The sequence below is a fragment of the Puma concolor genome, chromosome F2 (genome assembly GCF_028749965.1).
Source record: "Puma concolor isolate L17-30 chromosome F2, mPumCon1.1.hap2, whole genome shotgun sequence".
In the NCBI taxonomy this organism is placed as follows: Eukaryota; Metazoa; Chordata; class Mammalia; order Carnivora; family Felidae; genus Puma; species Puma concolor.
The window spans coordinates 52,415,819-52,428,507 of record NC_141684.1 but is presented as its reverse complement, the minus strand read 5'-3'; positions in this window follow the sequence as shown (position 1 = coordinate 52,428,507).

Below are 12,689 nucleotides of genomic sequence, written 5' to 3'. Positions count from 1 at the left end.
AGAAAACAATTCACAGCTCCCTATAGCTAAGCATATTTAATCATGTAGACCTCATTTCCTCACACAGCTTTTTCTTTTTTTTCAGTTAGGCTCTTTTATCTGAGTCTGAAAATGTGTTAGGATTGATATTCCAAATCAGCAATAAATTACTACTTCCTCTGACTAGTCCTACAAGTATATGAAGATTCCCTATCTCAGAAGATAGTGTTTCACACTGACGTGATTCTTGCTATTGATGCCAATCATAATTACTTGGTTACACTTTTTTAGTGGCTGGGCCATTGCCATTATACATTTTAAAAAATTCTAATATTGCTAAGTTCTCCTGTGCACCCCACACATTGTTTTACATGCATTCTTTGGCTAGGTTTTTGCTTATGGACCTCAAACATTACACATTTGTGTGGGTATGTTCAAGCAAAATCTAGTTCTTCATTGTTTGTTCTACCATTTCCTTCAGCAGTTTTTTAAATTTCACTACTCTCCTACAGCTGACCTTTATCTTCAACAACTCCCTTCAAGATTACCTTTGGTCTTACATAGTGTAAGAATATGCATAATGTGGCTGTAAACTTATTTAGCAGAATATATTTATTTTAGATAGATTTATTTACCCTTAAACACAAAACAGTCTTTCTTTTCAAATATGCATGAACCATACAGAACATTGAGTCATATTTCAGATCACTAAGTACATCTAGTAAAAGTCCAGAATCTATTCAACATACCTACAACACTCAGTTACAAAGATGCAATAAAATGTACACATTAACAAGACAAAATGGGCAAAGAGTATGAGTAGAAAATTTAAAAAGAGAAATATGAGTACCTAATAAGAAGATACAAATGTTTCTAATCCCTATAGTCATTTAGAAAGTTAAATAAGCAAAGGAATATTTTTCATCCCTCAAATAGGAGAAATTTAAAATAAATTATATTTATCACATTGAAGGTTGGTGAAAATGTGAAGATATGGCTAATCCCATACACACTGGTAAAAGCAAGAAATTATAGTCTTAAAAAAATACATTGATAGGGGCGCCTGGGTGGCTCAGTCAGTTAAGCGGCTGACTTCGGCTCAGGTCATGATCTCGCGGTCCGTGAGTTCGAGCCCCGCGTCGGGGTCTGTGCTGACAGCTCAGAGCCTGGAATCTGTTTCGGATTCTGTGTCTCCCTCTCTCTGACCCTCCCCTGTTCATGCTCTGTCTCTCTCTGTCTCAAAAATAAATAAACGTTAAAAAATTTTTAAAAATAAAATAAAATAAAAAATACATTGATATAGGGGTGCCTGGGTGGCTCAGTCAGTTGAGTGTCTGACTCTTGATTTTGACTTAGGTCATTATCCCAGGGTGATGGGGTCAAACCCCATGTAAGACTCTGCACTAAGTGTGGAGCCTGCTTAACATTCTCTCTCTCTCTCTTTCTGTCTCTCTCTCCTGCCCTTCACTCATGTGCTCTCTCTCTCTCTCTCTCAAATAAAATAAAAATAAAATGGAATATATATGTATATATACTGTATATATTTCTTAACTCAGTTCCATTATGAATCCCCTTTCTAGAGTAATATGTGCTCACATACACAATAACTACCGAAAAAATGCTCATTACAGCCATTTATATATATATATATATATATATATATATATATATATATATGTAACTAGAAATAACCTAATGATAACCAATTGAAGAATTGTTACATGTGCTGTATCCATCCTATCAATATTATGTAGTGATTAGAAAATATTACATGGACTGACTTAGAATGATCTCCATGGCATATTTTCACATGATAAAGTTTTGGAATGATACATATGACTTTATCCTATTCATAAAAAGCAATGCAAATACATAATGAAAGAGTATACAAATATACAAAAGTGTGTTTATTGTACACATATTTAAGTTGTGTGTATATATATATATATGTGTGTGTACATATACACACACATATATAGATAGATGATATTTAAATAAATATGTTGAAAGAAAAATACCTGAAAAAATACACACTGCACTGACATTGGTGGTTATCCTTAAGGAAGGAATGTTGCAAAATTGCCCTATAGGAGAGAAATGGTAGTGGTTCAGAAATGAGTTCTATTGGCTTGCAACCTTGGGAGCTCCCTGGGTGAATTCGAAATTTGCCTCATACGCTGAGGTCTCTGAGAGAGAGAAAAAAGAAGTGGACCACTTCAGATTGGTAGGTAGCAGATTTAATAACACAAGTGAGCTTGTATAGGAGGCTTGTCTTGGGTGGCCACAAGATGAACAGATCTCTGAACCCACCACCAGAAACTTGAAAGTTCATATAAAGGTTTTAACTGGGTTCCGACACACGTTTAGTACAGTTTCAACGGCATCTTACTCTCTCAATCTACATCTTTGAAACATCTGTTATTATGGGATTATTAGGACGGATATATATTCAGAGGACAGGGGAGGGGACAAGAAGCCTCTGATCGTCCTGGTCCAGCTAACAGGTCAACTGGTGTTCACGCCCTCTTGGTGACGTCCTCCACAGGTACCTTTTCTCAATTTTACAGAAGTATAATTTTAAAATAAACATAGAGGAGGAGATCTGGGAGCATGGACTCAGCCAAAGATTTTTTTTTAAAAATGTTTTAATGTTTATTTTTTTGACACAGAGAGAGACAGAGTATGAGTGGAGAGGGGCTGAGAGAGGGAGACACAGAATCCTTAGCAGGCTCCAGGCTCTGAGCTGTCAGCACAGAACCCAACGTGGGGTTCGAACTCATGGGCTGCCAGATCATGACCTGAGCCAAAGTCGGACACTCAATCGACTGAGCCACCCAGGCACCCCAGCAAAAGATTTTTAAAATATGAGAGAGACAGAAAGAGATTGATTGTACTTACAGTGAATGATATTTTCCTGGTTCCTTTTAGCAGAAGATTATTAATGTTTAATGGCAGAAGCAGTTCCCAGGTGCAGGAAGGCTAGCAAGTGGAAGCTTTGCTGGCCTTCCTCACCTGTTAGTAATTAGAGAAGCAATTACTTCCCCTAGACAGACGAACAGATAATTGGCTGAACACCATTTTTACAGCAATTTCTTAATTCTGAAGAGACTATAAATTGGCATATGCAAAACAAGGTAAGTGAAGTGGTTTTGTTTTAAATAAAAAAAGCGGTTGGAATAAACCTACCTCGGGAATATCAATTTTTTTTCCTGACCAGAACAACAGCTCAGAACACAAAATATCTGCCTCTCATTTCCTTTTCTTGCCCATTCTACATGTCAGATATCAGATCAACAATGATTCTTTACTCCAGTAATGATTGGGTTGCTTTAGAAGGCCCAAATGTTATACCATGACTGGGAATCTTTGGCTTGTCCATGTGATATAGTTATTGTAACTCTGGTTTAAGAGATGTCTGCTTTTTATTTAAGTGGCTGCTGGTTGGGATGATTACTTTTGCTCTTGGAAAACCTGTAAACCAGAAAAAATAATCCACTTTATGAAGGAGAGAGATTAGGTCAAACACTAAAACCAAATATTGACCCTGCCCAACTAGGTAAGAATTACAAAGGAAGTTCTTGCTGCTGTGATTTATTTATTGGTTCCTGAAAGGATTCAGTATTTAACTCAACTGCATTTTCTGACAAGGGCTTTTGTCTTTAAAGCTAAAAGAAAAGATGAAAATCTGCAGACCATATTGTTTCAAAATATCAGATATAACAAAGAATACCAAGTCTCCAGAAAAAACACTGTAAATGCTCTGAACCTCACTGTACATACAATGAATATATGTACATTCAAAAATCCTACATTTTTGAAGCTGTAGGATTTAAGGATGATTTATTCAATTCAAGACTTACAATTATAACAATTGCAAAAATTGTTGTGTGTTTCTATGTTCATTCCTCAACAAACTCCAGTGCTACTGCACGAAAATGCTTTCCAGGTGATAATTCCGGCAATCTTTAACCAGTACATCTATTAGTATTACCATGTAACTAATAGAAACATCTACATTATCACTTCGATGTGAGAATTTGACACAAAGGCCATCTTTGAGTAAATAATCATCAGTTAACTCTAGTTTTGCTTTTCAAAGTTTGAATATGCAGGGACAAATCATAATAACCCATCCATTAGCCCTTCCTTCAGGAAAAATAATATATATAAAATATATATTATATTATATATAATATATTGTATTATATATATAAATTATATATAACTGGTATTATATTAATTTACATTATATATATAAATTATATATAAATGGTGTATATATATATATATATATATATATATATATATATATACACACACACCATTTGTCCATTTTTGGTTGTTTATTTTTTATTTTTTGTTTCAAGTTTCTATTTAAATTCTGGCTAATTAAGACATAGTGTAATATTAGTTTCAGAGACAGAATTTAGTGATTCTTCACTTACATATAACACTCAGTGTTCATCACAAGTGCCCTCCTTAATGCCCATCACTCATTTAACCCATCCCCTAACCCACCTTCCCTCCACCAACCCTCAGTTTGCTCTTTATAGTTAAAAGTCGGTTTTGTGGTCTGTCTCTCTCTCTCTCTATCCCCCCCCCCCATGTTCATGTTTCATTTCTTAAATTCCACAAAGCACAGGAAACAACAAATGTTGGTGAGGCTACGAAGAAGGGGAACCCTCTTGCCCTGTTGGTGAGAATGCAAACTGGTGCAGCCACTCTGGAGAACAATATAGAGGTTCCTCAAAAAGTTAAAAATAGAACTACCAGGGGCGCCTGGGTGGCTCAGTCGTTGTGTCCGAATTCACCTCAGGTCATGATCTTGTGGTTCATGAGTTGGAGCCCTGTGTAGGGCTCTGTGCTGACAGCCCAGAGCCTGGAGACTGCTTTGGATTCTGTGTCTCCTTCTCTCTGCCCCTTCCCCACTTGTACTCTGACTCTCTCTCTTTCAAAAATAAATAAACATTAAAAAATTAAAAAAAAATAGAATTACAAGGTCCAGCAATGATACTACTAAGTATTTACCCAAAGAGTACAAAAATTCTGATTCGAAGGGATACATGCACCCTGAAGTTTATAGCAGAATTATCAATAATACCAAAACTATGGAAAGAGCACAAATGTGCATCGATTGATGAATGGATAAGGAAGTGGTATAAATGTGTGTATATACACATAATGTACATGCAATGGAATATTACTCAGCCATAAACAAGACTGAAATCTTGCCATTTGCAATTATATGGATGAAGCTAGAGTGTATTATGCTAAGCTAAATAAGTCAGAAAGCATATATTGTTTTCAATGCATTTTCCACTGTAATCTTTTCCACATATTCAAAGTCTGTATTTTTTAAATGTGTTTCTAGGTGGATGTTCTTTATTCTAGATGTTAAATGACCTAATCTTAGATACAAATCTCTCAAAGGAAAGTAATTTCTTTAGGACTCTCCAAGCTCTTTATACCAAATTACTGCTACGTCTCCTTTGTTCACTGCTGAATGCAATGAAATCATCTGCAATAATTTCCTTTGAAGACTCAAAGATCAGGCACAAGTAATCTATTTATTAGTCTCTCCTAATAGCAACTTGATTCTTTTTAGAATTAAAATAAAATTCAAAGCACATTTTTCTTTATTTCCAGGTTCGGAAACAAACTGATTTATCTTTATTTTGTATATACACTTTAAAAAAAAAATAATGCCTTCATAAGTATACACAGTCTTAAAAATAGAGTTCAACTTCGAGTTGTATATTCTCAGAAATTAACATAACAAATTATCCATTTATAATACAATGGGATTGGGATTTTACCAAGTTTATTTTCTCTAATGATTGTGATGAAATGAATATAACCAGAAGTCATACTATTAAAATAGGATAAGAAGATAAAGTTTTAAACAGATCCATTGGTCATATTATAGAAGTTACTTCAAAACTCAAAATCACCACCTGAAACTTCTTTGTTGCAGGGTGCCAGGATGGCACAGTCAGTTAAGCATATGACTTCCGCTCAGATCATGATCTCTTGGTTTGTGAGTTTGATCCACGTGTGGAACTCTGTGCTGACAGCTCAGAGCCTGGAGCCTGCTTTGGATTCTGTGTCTTCTTCTCTCTTTGCCCTTCCCCCTCTCATGCTCTGTATGTCTGCCTCTCTTTCTCTTAAGTAAATAAATAAACGTTAAGAAAAAATACCTTCTTTGTTGCTTCATAGAAAATATTAGTCCATTCTGTTTCCTTTATGTAAATTCTTTTTATCACAAAAGCCGCCCAATTGCCTAATGTCTGTGTATTTTAATCTCTAATTACATATCAAAATTTCTAGCCCTCTAATATACAAAAATTTGATTATTATAGAAGAGCTGAATCTAACACTCATTCTGTTACCATATATCTATTCATTTTTTATGATGTGTATTAATGGAAATAATATTTATTAATTTATAAGTATTACCTTTCCTAATTTTGGCAGAGGCATTTACTTTCTTGATATAACCTTACTTTGACATAGTCTCCGTTGCCCACCAGTTTGTGGAAAGTAAATTGGAACAGCTTTCTTTTTCATTTCAGTTGTCTCTTTTGGTTCCTTAGCTGCTCTTAAGCTTCTTTTAGATTTCTACCATCAATAATCTCTTAACATGCTGACAGAGAAAACTATCAAGAGGTGTTTTTATCTATCCTTATACGAGTTCATTTATTATGTGCTGTGATATAGCTGCAGTAATATGCTTGTGCATCATCTCAACTTTGTTCTGAATGAAAAAAAGAGACTCAAAACCTGTAAAAATATTTCTATATTCCATTTCATTACCTAGTGAAGACATTAAATGTAAAAGTTCTACATTGCTTAAGATACTGATGTGCCACATTACACAGATGGAGCAGAATACAATTTCACCTTAATAAGATCTTCATGTGAAAATGTGCCTCTTTCTTACAACACATTTAAATTATACTCCACAAACTGAATTTTAATAAATATTTAAGGTGAAATGTTCAGACTCATACAAATAGAGTTTAATGGCATTATAACTCCAGATTTTATAATTATGAATTTTTGTCTTACAAGCACTCATCATAATACTCTTGTTAGCATATAGACAAAGTCAATGTCAATAATCATTAGCTTTGGGTATTGTGTCATCTACACATGAGTTGTCCAGGTTTTCTTGATCATAGACTTCCTTGTGAAACTTCTGAAACATTTATTCCTGAGTCACTCCCCAGAGCACCACTACCAAACTAACAAAAAAGGGACCTGAGAATCTGAAATTTGAGTAGGCTACCACATGGTTATTATGATCTTAAATCTCAGAAAACTGGCAACTGCAAGGCCAACCAGGACATGCACTGTCTCCAGGTTTACCCTGAATACAGGGCTCCTCCTCTAAAGCTGCCAGGCACCAGCACATACACGGAACCTGAAAAGAGAACACACATATTGTTAGAGCTGGGTTTTTGAAAACATTTATGTATTTATGTATTTATTTATTCGTTCATTCATTCATTCGTTTATTTATTTACAGTGCAAGCAGAGGAGGAGCAGAGAGAGAGCGAGACAAAATCCCAAGCAGGCACCACACTGTCAGTGCAGAGCGTGATGCAGGGCTAAATCTCACCAAACATGAGATCATGATCTGAGCCAAAAACAAGATTCAGTCTCTTAACTAACTGAGCCACAAAGGTGCCCCTGTCAGAGCTGGTTTTTGAACATGGACAACTGGTTCTAGAATCGTATGTTTAACTTCCAGGCTATGCTGCCTTTCTGAGCCTCAGGTTTCTCATTTGTTGCTAGAAGTGAGATAATAGCTCCTACCTCTCAGATTTATAAAAAAAATAATAATAATAATAACCATCCTCCCCCCACCAAAAAAAAAAAAAAAAATCCTAGGACAGTGTTAAACACATTGAAATTAATAAATAAATGTTAAACTAACTCTAATATTTATTTTGAAAATAAACATTACATTTTCAAGACACTTCTTATTCATAAACAGTCCCCATTATATGTAGGTTTCCTTCAAGCTGTTGAGTTGCAAAAAAAGGCTTATTGCTCCGGTTGCTCTGGGCTCACAAATATATATCTACTGTCACAATATCTGAACTGTAGCCAAATATGTTTTTGTATATGTCCACCTCTAAGTCTGTTCTTTTTATTTTATTAAAAATTCTTTAATATTTATTTTTGAGAGAGCAAGAGAGAGCGCGTGCGCGCGCGCACGCACACACACACACACACACACACACACACACACGAATGAGCGGGGGAAGGGCAGAGAGACAGAGGGAGACACAGAATCCTAAGCAGGCTCCAGGCTCTGAGCTGTCAGCACAGAGCGGAAGCAGAGTTGGAACCGTGAACCCGGAGATCATGACCTGAGCTGAAGTCAAAAGCTTAACCTACTGAGACACCCAGGCGCCCCTAAGTCTGTTTAGTTAGAACTTCTGGTAATTTTCTGCCTTCACTTCCTGTATATACATAACATTCTTTACTTATTTTTTCATGTCTTTACTAAATTACCCATGTTGTAAAATCCATTTTGCAAAATTCACATAATAATTGAATATGAGTACTTGGTTTTTATAACACTCATTCAACATTTCTCATATATTCACTTATATTCCTATTCTAGTATGTAATCATTTTGATAATAGGACTCATATATTGTGTTAGTTCTTACACAAAGCACATAGAACTATATCAGAAACATAATAGATATTACAAAATATTTTGCACAAGGGAACAAATGAATAAAAAGAATTGATGGGAGCCGTTGGTTTGAAATTATATAATATGGCATCATATAGGTTACTTATTTTAAATAGCTTTAAAAATAATTTTTAATATTTATTCATTTATTTATTTACTTATTTCTTATGAAAAAGAAAAGGGAAAAGACCCAAATGGATTAAATCACAAATTAAAGAGGAGAGATCACAAGCATCACCACAGAAATAAAAACAATGATAAGAGAATACTAGAAAAATTATATGCCAACAACCTGGGAAATCTGGAAGAAATGTACAAATTCCTAGAAATTTGCAAACTACCAAAACTGAAACAGAAAGAAATAGAAAGTCTGAACAGACTCATAGCCAGGAGAGAAACCAAATCAAAAATCAAAAATCTCTTCCAAACTGTTCCAAAAAATAGAAATAAAAGGAAAACTTCCAAACTCATTCTATAAAGCCAACATTACCTTGATTCCAAAACCAAAGACCCTACTAAAAAGGAGAATTTTATGGTCAATATCCTTGATGAACATGGATGCAAAAATTCTCAACAAAATACTAGCACATCAAATTCAACAGTACATTAAAATAGTTATTGGCCATGATCAAGTGGGATTTATTTTAGGTTATAAGCCTGGTTCAATATTTGCAAATCAATCAACATGATACACCACATTAATAAAAGAAAGGATAAGAAACATATGATCCTGTCAATAGATGTAGAAAAAGCATTGTACAAAATACAGCATCCATTCTTGATAAAAATGCTCAGCAAAGTAGGGATAGAGGGAACATACCTCAACATCATAAAGGCTGTATGTGAAAGACCCACAGCTAATATCATCATCAATGGGGGAAAACAGAACCTTTCCCCTACAGTCAGGAACAAGACAAGGATGTACACTCACACTATTACTATTTAACATAATCCTGTAAGTCTTAGATACAGCAATCAGATAACAAAAGGAAATAAAAGGCATCCAAATCAGTAATGAAGAAATCAAACTTTCACTTTTTGCAGATGGCATGATACTCTATATAGAAAACCCAAAAGACTCCAACAAAAAATTGCTAGAACTAATACATAATTACAGTGAAGTCACAGGATATAAGATAAACGTGCAGAACTCTGTTGCATTTCTATACACCAGTAACAAAGCAACAGAAAAAGAAATCAAGGAATTGATCCCATTTGCAATTGCACTAAAAATAATAAGATGCCCAGGAATAAGCCTAACTAAAGAGGTAAAACATCTATACTCTGAAAACTATACTTATTAAAGAAATTGAAGAGGACACAAAGAATGGAAAAGTATTCCATGTTCATCTACTGGAAGAAAAAACATTGTTAAAATGTCTGTACTACCTGAAGCAATCTACACATTTAATGTAATCCCTATCAAAATACCACCTGAATTTTTCACAAGGCTAGAACAAACAATCCTCAAATTTTTCTGGAGCCACAAAAGATGCCAAATAACCAAAGCAATCCTGAAAAGAAAAAAAAAAAAAAACCTGGAGGCATCAAGATTCGGAATTTCAAGCCATATCACAAAGCTGTAATCATCAAGACAATATGGTACTGGCACAAAACAGACATATAGACCAATGGAACAGAATAGAAAACCCAGAAATGGACCCACAAATATATGGTCAATTAATCTTGGACAAAGCAAGAAAGAATGTCCAAATGAAAAAAGACAGTCTCTTCAATAAATGGTGTTGGGAAAACTGGACAGCAACATTCAAAATAATGAAACTGGACCACTTTCTCCATACACAAAAATAAATTCAAAATGGATGAAAGAACTAAATGTGAGACAGGAAACCGTCAGAATCCTAGAGGAGAACACAGGCAGCAACCTTTTTGACTTCAGCTGCAGAAACTTCTTACTAGACATATCGCTGCAGGCAAGGGAAACCAAAGTAAACATGAACCATTGGGACTTCATCAAGATGAAAAGCTTCTGCACAGTGAAAGAATCAACAAAACTAAAAGGCAGCCTATAGAACGAGAGAAGATATTTGCACATGACATATCAGATAAAGGGTTAGTATCCAAATCTATAAAAGTCTTAGCAAACTCAACACCCCAAAAAAAAAAAAAAAAAAAAAAAAACTCAGGTAAGAAATGGGGAGAAGACATGAATAGACACTTTTCCAAAGAATACATACAGTGACTAATAGACACATGAAAAGATCCTCCACATCACTCATCATCAAGGAAATACAAATCAAAACCACAGTATCAACTCACATATGTCAGAATGGCTAAAATTAAGAACACAAGAAACAATAGGTGTTGGCAAGGTTGTGGAGAAACGGGAACACTTTTGTACTGCTGGTGGGAATACAAACTGATGCAGCCACTCTGGAGAAGAGTATGGAGGTTCCTCAAGAAAATAAAAATAGAACTACCTTACCTATGATCCAGCAATTACACTATTATTTACTCAAAAGATACAAAAATACAGATTTGAAGGAGTACATGCACCCCAAGTTTATAGCAGTATTATCAACAATAGCCAAACTATGGAGAGAGCCCAAATGTCCATCAACTGATGAATGGATAAAGAAGATGTGGTATATATACCCAATGGAATATTACTCAGCCATCCAAAGAATGAAATCTTGCCATTTGCAATGACTTAAATGAAACTAGATAGTATTATGCTAAGCAGAGTAAGTCAATCAGAGAAAAATAAATACCATATGATTTCACTCATTTGTGGAATTTAAGATACAAAACAGAACATGTGGGAAGGTGGGTAGAGAAGAGAGGAAAATAAACCATAAGAGTATCTTATGATAGAAATAAACTGAGGGTTGATGGAGGGAGGTGGGTGGGAGATGGGCTGGATGCATTATGGGTACTAAGGAGAGGGAGGCACTTGTTGTAATGAACACTGGGTGTCATATGTAAGTGATGAATCACTGAATTCTCCTCCTGAAACCAATATTGCACTGTGTTAACTAAAATTTCAATAAAAGATAAATTTAAAAATAATTTAAAAAATTAAGTAGACATCAAATTTGTATGAAATACCACATAAGGAATCCTTTACCATCTTGAATATATTTAGAATTAAATCACCTCATTAATTTTATGTAATTTTTATACTTCCTCAAATGGACATTTTTTAAACTGAGTATATTGTAAACATATGGACATTTTACAATATTATAAAGTTATGTAAGAAGTTAAGCCATCTGGTACAAAAATTCATTTTTTTATAATACAAATTTATCAATATCCATGGTCATGTATAGCAGAAAAAAATGTAATGATCTGTTTAGGTATCATCCTTTTCAGAAGAAACATGTCCTAAAAGTCAGAAGTTTAAATATACTCTTCATAGTAATAACGACTCACTGATGAAAATGAAAATGAAATCAATGATATAGTATATAATAATTTACATCTGAGCCTATGAGTAAAAAATATCAATATAAACTGTGATAGAGAATACCATCTTATATGTTGCCTTAATATCCTATCATCAAAATGACTATTTGATGTATTATTTAAATGTATGGTTCCCCCAAGGAACCATGTTCAAGGACATTGCTAATATCTTCTTGTCAGAATTTAGCCCATGCATTATTTTTTCTGTCATTGAAAAACAATTAACTAATGAGTGAATGGTTAAGTGAGACATTTAAAATTAATGCGGTGGGATTTCTGATGTTTACCAAGATGGCACAAGCCCGGTATAGTCTACCTTTGCCAATAACAACTCTCAAAAATTAAGAATTTGAAAGTCAACTATTTGAAGACTCTGAAAATAAAGCAAAGTAGGTGGATGGGATGTAGGAGAGAGGCAATTTGAATTAAGTGATTCATACAGGGGAGAGTGTTCTCTTTCGTTTTATTTTTATTTTTTCTTACTTTCTCTTCTGGCATTGATCCAGGGTGAGCCCCTTGTAAAGTTGACAGCCTTAAAGGCAGCAAAAACTTAATAGAGTTTCTGGCCA